The 11,797-nt window shown below is 41.7% G+C and overlaps 1 pseudogene; it reads left to right on the top strand.

Moving 5' to 3' along the window:
• Positions 1-5,880, top strand: part of LOC139729153 (uncharacterized) — a 66,209-nt pseudogene extending 60,329 nt beyond the window's left edge.
• The last annotated feature ends 5,917 nt before the right edge of the window (positions 5,881-11,797 follow it).

The raw sequence follows: 11,797 nt of genomic DNA on the forward strand, positions 1-11,797 counted from the left end.
CTAACTGGAGCATTATTCATATTATGTCAACGTACTCTCGCTCTGTATTTTTTCTGCAGGGAATGCCGACTTGGAAACGAGTCTCCCCCGTCGACCATCTGCTCAAACATTGGCCCCGATCCAAGCATCGACCAGACCGCTGAGGATGCCTTAGACTTTGGCAGACCGATGCCAAAAAGACAAAGAGTAAGGTTTTGATCAAGAAATAGAAGGCACTTATCATTGCACGCAGTTGACTGTCCGACTCCAGTACTGCTCAACTATACATCCACTTATATTGCTAACAAATATCATTTCTTTAAGATTTACTGTGATTGCTGGTCTCAGACCTGATTACTGACCTTTTTGCCAAGGATGTCACTCAAAGAAGTTGAATTTGTCTCGCTGCAAATGCCACAGTTTCATCGCCACAAATATTCAAGTAATATATCATCAGTGACGCTTCTATGTCTAAATGCAGCTGTGGTTGCATCTTGTGTGAATACAATAAAGAGTGATGATTACTGTGCATCATTAAGGGGTGGTAATTACTGTTTATCAGTAAGGGGTTCTGGTTGAAGTTGCAAAGTGTGTTTTGGAACTTTTCACACCATTTGTAAATGGGCACTTGCGCTGGCATTTCGTTGTATGAGATGTGTATTTTCTGTCGTAAGTGGAACTAGGATTCTCATCAGAAGTTTATTTTTGATTCATTGTGATGACTTGAGATTATGTTAAGACACGTTTCTCTCCACTACAATGCATCCACGTACAGATCAGCCCACCATGCACCATGCTCGATCAGCAGCACACTGCTTTCTACCTGGAGGATGAGCTGAACTGGCGGCATTCCGGCATGGCGCTGACGCCGCCGCGGGACTCGGAATCCTCGCACGTCACGGCGACGGGTCCCGAGGGTATGACCCCTCTCATGCTGGCCGTGATGCACTCCAAGACGCTGCGCACGGACCAGGAGGAGGAGGCCAATGCCCACCTGATCGAGAGCCTCATCAGCAACGGGGCGGACGTCACCGAGCGCACCCTGTCTCGTGGCGAGACGGCGCTGCACCTCGCTGCCCGCTACTGCCTGCCCGTGGCGGCCCGCAAGCTGCTGGAGCACCAGAGCGTGACCAACATGGAGAACAACTCGGGCGAGACGCCCCTCCACACTGCTGTCAGGGCCGATGCCATCGAGGTCTTCAGGGTAAGGATTGTCTTCCTTCCTTTCTAGGCTGGTGTGAATGTTGTTTAGCAATCAAGTAGGAAATACTGGTGTGATTTGATGTCATGACCGAGTAATTGCTTTCAAAAAGCCTGCAGAAGGGCTTGCTTCAGTTCTGACAGCTTTGAGGGCATTCATTCCGAAAGCCATGGGTCCATTTATATGAGTTATGTTTAGTTGGTAATCTTATAGGTCACTGTGGACATCTTACCACACAGTAAAGCTGCTCAGGGAATGGTGAATGGTCTGTTTTTAAGTCATAGACCATCCTTCCATCTGTTGTACAGTGAAGACCAAAAGAACCATGGCAGCCAACCTTCGCTTTTCCTGTCAAATCTGACTTTTATGGTTTTGTTTTTGTGATCAACACCTAATATATCATATCTGCCAACTGTTCAGTTTTAATCTGAATATTAAGATTTTTTACTGAAAGAAAATGCATTAATTTCCGTGTGTTCTGAGTTTTTAGAAATATCTGTCAATAGTAAAGTATACGAAATTCATGAAAGTTCAGATTTTTTAATGATTTTTCTTTGTTTGTTCAGATTTATTAAGTCTCAGGGTTGGCAGGTATGTAATATTGACACCCCATTTTTGTTTGTTGTTTTTTCTGGGGGGAATCGGGGGATATAGCCACAAGCCAACATTGCCGGTATCACTGTCTGTGTGGTCCTGACCACCTTTGCTCATTTTTGCCTCTCTGTCCATGTTCTTTCTACAGCTCCTCATCCAGAACAGATCAACCAAGATTGATGCCAAGACCCATGCCGGCTCCACACCCATGATCATCGCAGCCAATCTCCCGCGGAAAAACATGGTGGAAGAACTGGAGCAAGCAAACGCGGACATATCGCTCGTCGATAACGATGGTGAGTTATCTGCCGTATCAAGTGCAGATTTCTTAAAAGCTGATCTGTTTGGCATTCTTGGATTTTTTTCTTTATACCATAATGTCATAACATTCAAAAAGAATTCAGACCTTAGCTTACAATGTATGTATGCCGTGTGTTTCAGGTTTTCTGGACTCCCTGTGACCCAATGATTGATGTGTGCTTATTATGTGTTACTTAAATTGAGGTATTTTAGTGAGGGTGTTATCAATTCATCAATCAATTCATACATTTATTCAGTAATATGTGGCAGGAAGAGGCTCCGAGGTTATATTGGTTGTTGCTCTTTGTAGAAGTCTGATATTATTACTTCTGTGAACTTAGTGGACCATTTTTTTTTTCTTGTTGTTTAATAAAGATTATTCACTGAAGATGAGTAAACATGTGGAAAGTAATGAAAACTGCAAGTATTACAAAAGAAGGAAGGAGTAAAATAAAAAAAAACCAACTAAAACACTTGGTGCTATTCCAATATCATCATAATAAGTAATCGTCTCGGTCTCTGTCCTATCTTAACTCCACAGGGAAGTCTGCTCTTCACTGGGCAACAGCCTCAAATAACATACCAGTGGTGGAGTTTCTGCTGAGCAAAGGAGCTGACAAAGATCTGCAAGACAATCAGGTGTGTATACCTTGGCTTTGATGTGAATATCTTGTGTCACCAGTGGCTGTAAATGTATGTACGTATTCAGTGAAGTATCTGTCGAATTATGTCAAAGATAAAGTTTGTTATTCATGGTGATGTGCGCAAAGTTTCAGCTAAAACTGAAAAAAATTGTTCAGAGATGTGAGAAATGAAAGTAGTCATGTAAATTTACCTCTCACTTCTATGATTGCTTGAAACACCAATAACGACAGCTTCCCTCAGATGAAAAGTATTGATAGTGATGTTTTCGTAACTGACTGTATCTCAATACAGTCTGACTGTATATCAATGCCTCAACTTCTCTCTTATTTCTTCCCTATCACTCTGTAGGAGCAAACCCCCCTCTTCCTGGCTGCGAAGGAAGGGCTGGAAGAGATGGTGCAGATATTGCTGGAGCATGGAGCCAACCGCGAAATCACCGACCACCTCGATATGTCGCCCCGGGACATCGCCCAGCGGATGTGCTATGTGAAAGTCGTGCACCTCCTCAAGACGTACAGTGTGATGAGCCCCGAAATGGGGGCCGGTAACCACGTCAACGGGCAGCTGGACCTCCATCGGGACCTGGTGCCCAACGGTTACATCTCGGGCGGGTCCAAGCCCAAGAAGAAGGGGCGCGCCCACAAGAACCACCACCAGGCGAATGGTGAGCTTGGAGCGAAGGATTCCGCCAAGGAGAAGAAGCGGAAGAGTAAAAAGAGGCCCAGCTCGGACGAGCTGCCACCGCCGGTGCTGTCACCGCCGGAGTCGGTGGATTCGCCCCACGGCTACACGCGGACGCCGCCGCCGGGCAACATGTACTCGTTGCCAGTGACAACGCAAAACATGATGGGACCAGGGCACGGGGACCATTTTCAGACCACAGTGGTGGGCGTGCACACACAGGGACCGAGGGTGGTGGAGATGCACAACAGAAATGGACTCGTTAATGGCAGACATTATAGCCAAATGAATGGGTTAAGTCCAGATAAGGGCTCACTTGGGGGAGAAATGAGTATGGACATTGTAGGGGCTGCAGCCATGGCCCCCATCACCTCGACCAATGGCTGGCCAGGGTCAAACACGCAGCACAACTGCATGGCTGTGCACAGACCGGACCAGCAGGTCCTTGTCCAAGCGAGCAACTCCCAGCCCAACATCCCGGCCATCATGCGGCAGGCGCCCAGCACACAGTCCCTGCTGCACAGCCCAGAGGCGCCCGAGGCCAGCCCCCAGCCCTGCCCCATGGCCACCAGCCCCGCCGTGGCCAGCCAGTGTGTCTATGCTTCCAGCCCCAACCAGCCAGCCGCCACCACCAGCCAGCACGCAACTCAGTACGCCATGGCTAAGATGCAGTCCATGCATGCCAGCCCGCACCGTGGCAACGTACCTCAGCAGATGGAGATGCACCTCCTGCTCTCGAATCACCACAGCCAAAACGGCATGTACCCAAGCACACCAGCCATCAGTGAACTGCCCAATGGCTACCCCAACTCGCCTGAAAATTGTATGCAAGAGCACAGCCACAGAGACAATGGACTGATAGGGCATGTGAAGCAAAGCGTACACCTCATGCCCAGTGACATGACGAGCAGCCAGCTCCAAGCGGCGGGAATCATGGACAAATACCCAACTCCGCCCTCCCAGCACAGCCAGAATGGGGGCTCCATGGACCCCGCGTCGTACGCCATGACAACGCTCTTGCCCGAGCACTCGTACCTGACGCCGTCGCCGGAGTCGCCGGGCAAGTGGTCGAGCTCGTCGCCGATCTCTGCCCAGTCGGACTGGTCGGGGTCGGAGGGCATCTGCAGCCCGCCCGCTCCGGCCCCTGCCCAAGCCCAGGGGGGCCTCCCGCAAATGAATGGACACGACCTCATGGCGCGGTGTCACCCCAGTCAAGTGAACAATCTGAGGATTGCCCTAGCAGACCACAGTGGAGAAGGGACGTACATCTGAGTGGGATGTAATTTGGTGTCCTACATGTAGGAACATTTGACATTTTACCAAACTGAATTTGTGGTGTTTTTGAGACAATGAACAAGTAAAACAGTTCAAACGTGAATGTGTTCGCCTGGAGAATGCCGTAGAGTATCTGCATCACCGTTGTCAATATATACCAGTACTGTTTCCTCATGCAAGTCTGTACTCTACTACGAAACTACATGTAATATTTGTAGTTCCATGCTTTTTTTTTTAAATACGTAATTGCTAAGATTGTGTACCTTCATTACCTGTATGATGAAAGACAAATGTAGAAAGAGAAAGAGTTACATTCATCATTTTCCGCTGAGGCTTGATGAACATTCCCAACAGGGTGTGACCAAAGGAACTCGACACGCATTCCAAAAGTTTGTTTTTTCCATGATTGTTGGACCAAATATCTACATGCACTGGAAAGAAAAGCAGATGTGAGATCCAAAATTGGTCACTGGGGTTATCATCCTGCACTCCCCCAAGACTGACCAGAGATCTGGAAATGGCGAAAAAGGCCAATTAATTCAGAAGAACCATCTGTCACTGATTATGTAAATGATAACGACCTGTGGAGGAAAATGATCATTCTATATTGTCGTTTTTTTGATGCACCATGGTATGCAAAGATTGGTTTAACACTGTCATGTTAAATTGTGTAATGAAATGATGTATTGTACTTACTGTTTTTTGAGGCTGTCACATGACTACAAAATGAGTACTAGTGAAGCAACCTCACCTCCTTGCATTGTACTTAAAAATCTTCCGATACCATATCTACTGTGTGTAACTGTTTTAAGATGTCGTAAATTATGTGCATATTTACAAGACTGCCATGTACACTTTTGCTTCATAGGGGAATCTGCTTCTTCCTTCTTCTTTTTTTTCCTCATTTTATGTAGCGTATGATGGTATTATAAAACAAATACACTGTAGGCTCATGGAACACTGCGGATATGTAGGCTAGAAATTGCATGCACATACAAATCTGACAATCCATGCTTTTGTAATGAAATGTCTTTTTACGTGCACGAGTTGCGAAGCACCCCAATTTTATTGTGGTACAAGTTTTGTATTTTATAACTACCTTGAACATGATATGTAGGTTCATGAACTGTGCCTTGTTAGAAATGACTGAGCAGCGGCTGCACTCTTTTTGTACAAATGAGGAGCAATACATGAGTGTAAGTAAGTGTAGGTGATTTTTCTCTCCTTTTTTTTTTTTTTGGTTGTATCTAAACATAGTGACTGTAATCATTCATTAAGCCTTGATGTACATTTTCTTGAGAAGTTTCCAATAAGAGGAAATGAGATTTGTTTCCATAGGTGTGAATTGTCACATTTTTATCAAAATATTTTACTTTATTTATTCTACTCTTTGTCTTTTTTTTTTCTTTTTTTTTTCGAAGCACTTTTGGAGACTCATCAGAATAGCCCCTTGCCCGTATGTTAGCTGCATTCAGTTGCTGATACTTGTGACATTGTTTTATTCTTTTTTGTAACAATTTTCTTGGTTTTTTTTAATCTGGTTCTTATGTGAAAGTGCCTCTTTGTAAATACATGTATGCTTGTACTATACACCTGACGGGATGATGGGTGAAAAGAAAGACAACTCGAGTTAATTTTGACAAATATTTTCCTGTGATATTTTTGATGAAAGCATGCAAGCTCCAAGCACACTTTTGACGACTCCCCGTGGCTTCACTCTGCATCACAAGAACACAGTTATGTTGTATTCACACAATTTTTTCATGTGTAGGAGAAATTCTTGAAATTCTTGAAGTCTTTTAAAGAATGGAGCAGCGTCATGATCATTTCATACTAATTTTTGTTTCTTTGTAAGGAGGCATTTGCCAGAACTTTTGTGACAGGGGCTGTTGTCCATTGTAAATTTGTATATGTAAATTATGTTATATTATATATAGTATCTTTTTGTAACAATGTATTTTAAGTGTATGTACATCTAGTAGAGGAAAAATGTTTGTAACTTGTGTAGGATGCAAAAAAAAAAGAACTCTATTTATCTGAAGATAGGCTTTTATATTGTGATAATGAATTCTAGAATGTAAGTCGAATGTTGGCAGTGACTGACTGTTTTTTTAAAATGTGAATTTCTCCCTTCTAAATGCCCTCCTCCCGCCCCCCCAAGAGATAGACAGAAAAAAACAAACACTGTATATTTGTAGAAATTCCCTTCACATTTAAAATTCTTTCCACTGTTTCTGTAAAACAGTCCGTGACATTTCCCAAGCATGGATATTTCTTAATAGACTCTTGTGCGCATGAATATGCATGATTCACATTATTTCATATATGTTATTTCAGAGAGAATGTGGGCAGGACATTATTAAAACAGAGACTTGAATGTCAGAAACAAAGCAAAATAATAAACAAAAACCAAAACAGGCAACTAGAGTATGAAGTTCATTTTAAGCCGAACCAGAGAGGCTATGATGAGGTTATATGGTAGCAGTAGGAGTTCAATTCGTGACATAAATATGCATCCATCCACTTGAATTTTTACTATGCATGCCCATGCCATTGGTGAATTTATTGTTGAGTGTTTAAGAAAGACTGAACCACAGGTTTAATGTGGTTGATGTTAAGATTAGGAATTTCTTATTCTTAAAAAATCTTGTCTGAATTTTGTCGAGGCTTTTCCTTGGGAAGAAAAAAAAAGTGACACCAAGTATCATTAAAGTTTCTCCTACTTTTTTTGTTTTGTTTAAAGGCAAAATTATGACTTAACTATGACAAGTTTTTGTGTAAGGAGATTTCCTTACTGTGCGTGACATGACGTTTAGGAGGTGGAGAGTTATGATGTTCTGTATGATTGTTTGATTTACTCAAGAAAAAAAAAATTACTTTCATTTATATGTGCCTTCACTGCCAAGGGATGGATTCGTTTGTGTATATTCCCATCCCCGTTCTGTCGCATTAGAAATGCCCGTTGATTAGATCAGTGTCTGTCTGTCTGTCTGTCTGTCTGTCTGTCTGTCTGTCTGTCTTATTTTTGAGTTGATTATGTTTGTAGTTCTGCCCTCTCATCCTCACTTTCCCTGGTTTTGTTTTCACGGATATCATACTATGTCTCATATAAAGGCCTCTCCAATTGTTATACTACAGCCAGCTGCAATGTCTTGTTTGCTAACTCTGTAAATGACACTCTTCTACTTCCTTTGAATTAGATTACAGCTTTTGTTGTAGTGTAACTGGTGATTTCCGATACATGTAGTGTAAGACCATGACTATTTTTACGTCAGTTTTGGAGATTGTTTGCAAGTCGTGTACGCCAGATCTACGGGAGGATCGTCAGCCTAAAGGTTCTTCCCTCCTCATTTCGCACGGTTCACAAATGAGATTTACCCTGCCCCAGATGTGAGGTGTTCAGATGTGAAACGGTTCTGGAATGAATGAATGATGTAAAACCAGTATTGGCTGCTCGGGCGCAAAGTAAGAGATGACGTTCCATGTTGATGTTATTGCATTAGCACTATGTTCTGTTCAGAAAGTTTTAGGGCTTTTTGTTTTGTTGAAGTTTAAACTGTTCATTTGTTACAATATGTTATCAAAACATTTCTGGCAGGTGTTCCTATTTGTAATTTTTGCCAAAACAGATCCTTGAGCACATCTCCACTTCATACTCATAATTTGTTGATATTTTTTTGTGTAGGGATGCACAATTCCACACCCCCCCCCCCCCAAGTAATTGACCACTCTTATGTCAATGTACACAATATGATATACATGACTGATGCATTTGCCAAATTGTTGTTTAACGTCACCGTTCATCTTATATCAGTTTGATATGGATTTGGACTCCAGCTGCAAATCATCATTTGTTGTAGTTCAGAATCATTTTGGAAGTCATTCCAATCAAAATACTCTCAGTAAGGCACATTTTATATCAAAAGCAGATTATTCTTCACCCGTAACTTGTGATGCAGGGGAACAAATGTTCTTTTTCTTGTGTAAGATCTCATGGTTATTCATCAGTGTATTTTCTGTTACATACATATGCCTGTTTTTGTGAAGGGTTGTTAATAAAGATATCTGGAAATGCAGATGAATTTAGATGAAACATGTTTCAACCTGTGAGCTTTTGATTCTTGAGTACATTGCTTTTAATTTCTTGGCTCTTTTTTCTACTGTGATTTGCTCTGAAAGAATGTATATATATGTATGTGTGTGTGTGTATATATATATATATATATATATATATATATATATATATATATATATATATATATATATATATATATATATATATATATATATATATATATATATATAGAATACCACGTATCCGGGCACTTACCCCCTGGGCAACTACCCTCCGGATAACTACCACCCGGATAATTACCCCCCAGGTCTATTCCCCCTTAGGGCAACAACCCCCCGGACAACTACCCTCCTAGGGCAATCACCCTCCAGGGCCATTACCCCCTAGGAAAACTACCGCCCGGTCATCTACCCTCCTAGGGCAACTACCCCCAAGGGCAATTACCCTTAGGACATCTACCCCCCGGATAACTACCCCCTGGGTAACTACCCCCTGGATGACTACCCCCCGGATAACTACCCCCCAGATAACTACCACCCGGATAACTACCCCTTGGATAACTACCCCTGGGATAACTACCCCTTGGATAACTACCCCCCGGAGAACTACCCCCTGGGTAACTACCCCCCGGATAACTACCCCCAGGATAACTACCACCCGGATAACTACCCCCCGGATAACTACCACCCGGATTACTACCCCCCCCCCATAACCATACCCTGACCCCCCCCCCCCCCTCCTGATACTTACCTACTGGACAACCCTCCCTCCCCGCCCCCCCCCCCCCCCCGAAAGAAGTACCACCCTTAGTAATTTTTCCATAAGTTCATAACACCATATCAGAAGATGCACCTTTCTCTTACACTGTCATCAATTTACTCTTTTGGCTTGTCATTTTCTACCGTTATAACACAGAAGATAAACATAAGAAAAGGAGAGTTGATTTCACTGCAATTCATATTTCCTTAACATTAGCGAGGGACCCTTCGATATAAAGCCATAATTTCTGATAGGATTCGGGCACGGTTTTATGATAGTTATCAGTCCTGACAAGCTGTCAGTTCCACACAATTACCAATCGTTGTAGGTCGATCAAAGCAGGTCCATGGTAACAAGTCGGTGACTCGAGCTTATCAATCAAGCAGAACCCATGGTTTTATTGAAATTATTAGAGACTAACAAGATGTCATAACTGGCAACTTTTATCAAACGGTGCCCTAATCTGTCATAAGAGTAAGATTACAGCTTGTTTTACATACAAGTAGAATTGTGCTAGTTTTCAAATTAAATGTTCTCGACACTTTAAGGGGAAATCCAGTTCAAATATAAGTTAGTCTGATTAGAAAGAGTAAAATATTACGAGTTTAACGGTATTTCTTTTTTTTTTTTTACAAAATTCCCCTAGTTGTTAACGAAGTCTTTTGTCCTGCACCCTCTTTTTTAATAGATCTATAGAGAGTTGTAGTTGACAGAATCCTTTTTACATTATAGGGCTGCTCTGTTTTATCCCGGCCATTTCAAGAGTATTTTTTTTTTCACAAAAACTTGAATCCTTCTTGGAATAACATGCTCTTTAATATTTCGTAAGGGGTTTCTAATTTTCTCACCCAAAAGATGTTTAAAACCTGAAGTTAGGTCTCGACCAAAACCAGACGATATGTAGTGAAATTTTTTTTTTCCAATTCAAATAGCAAACGTACTGTTCGAAAATAACAATGAGAAACGTAATTTTCTGGGGGAGAGTTATTGTAAGAGGGGTGACTGTTTGGAGCCTAATTTTAATAGGGAGTAATTGTCAAGGGAGGTAATGCTCTGCGGTGATCATACCAAGGAGGTGACAATCTCTTCCCACATTCTTGATATACTAGTTGTTAATGCCCAATGATGCAGTAGGGCAATTCTTAAATGAGCGTTAACGGTATAACAGTAAAATAGTTACAAAATTGATGAAACAATGCAAAGAGAGGAAATTAAGACAGAGACGAAGAACACAAATAAAGATACAGTGCACTCCCGTTACAACGAACACGGTTATAACGAAATTTCGTTATAACGAAGCAAAACTTCTGGTCCCAAAATTATCGCCATTAAAGTCTATGGTAGAAAATTCGCTTATAACGAAGACGGTTATAACAAAATTTTCGTTATCACGAAGTATTTTCTGAGCACCACTGACAAAGAAAAATAAAGGAAATGTGCTCCTTTTTATAACGAAATGCGGATCGCATTCGAAAATGCGTAGCGGAACAAGCATTTTTAAAGCGTCTCTGCATGAGCGAACGCATCATTGAATGTTCACTTCGTGTATCACGCACAGTTTCCGAGGGGAACTTGCATTATTGTAATACAATAATCTGAATTCAGATAAGGTTGGTTTCATTGTTCCGAAGTCCTTTAATACAAAACACACAGATTCTGATACAACAGAATGTCCGTAATAGTTCGGAAATGAAATATTTAGCACATTTTGGCGTTATTCCATAACAAAGGTTCGTTAATCCGATAATAGAATATGGTCCTTATTCTCATTCTTATACGGTTCGTTAGTCCTAACATGATAGGAATTCAAAACGTTCGTTAATCGGAACATTACAAAAATATCGTTAATCCATGGTGAAAAAAGGAGAGTACACTAACAAAACTTATGAACTGCAATCCTTATAATCGTCTTAAGATAAATAAATCTTCGAAATAACTAACCTTTCTCATTTTTTTTTTCATTAACAAAATTTCTTCGGAATAACGAACCTTATTTCATTTTCGGATGAAAAGGCCTTCGGAACAACGGACTTTCTGAATAGTGAACCTTTCTCACTTTTTGATTTATAAACCTTCAAAATGACGAACCTCATTTCATTTTCAGATCAACGAACCTTCGGAAAATGAACAATATATTATTTTGATCTAAATCATGAACTTTCGGAATAATGATTCTTCAGAAATGCGAACCTTCAGATAAACAAACCATCGGAATCCCGGGAATGGCGAAACTTCGGAATAAGGAGCCTTCGGAGTAACGTACTTTAGTAAGAAAAGAACCTTTGGAA

This window comes from Diadema antillarum, unplaced genomic scaffold (assembly GCF_040938485.1).
Source record: "Diadema antillarum isolate AM-2024a unplaced genomic scaffold, OU_Dant_1.0 seq00000220_RagTag, whole genome shotgun sequence".
In the NCBI taxonomy this organism is placed as follows: domain Eukaryota; kingdom Metazoa; phylum Echinodermata; class Echinoidea; order Diadematoida; family Diadematidae; genus Diadema; species Diadema antillarum.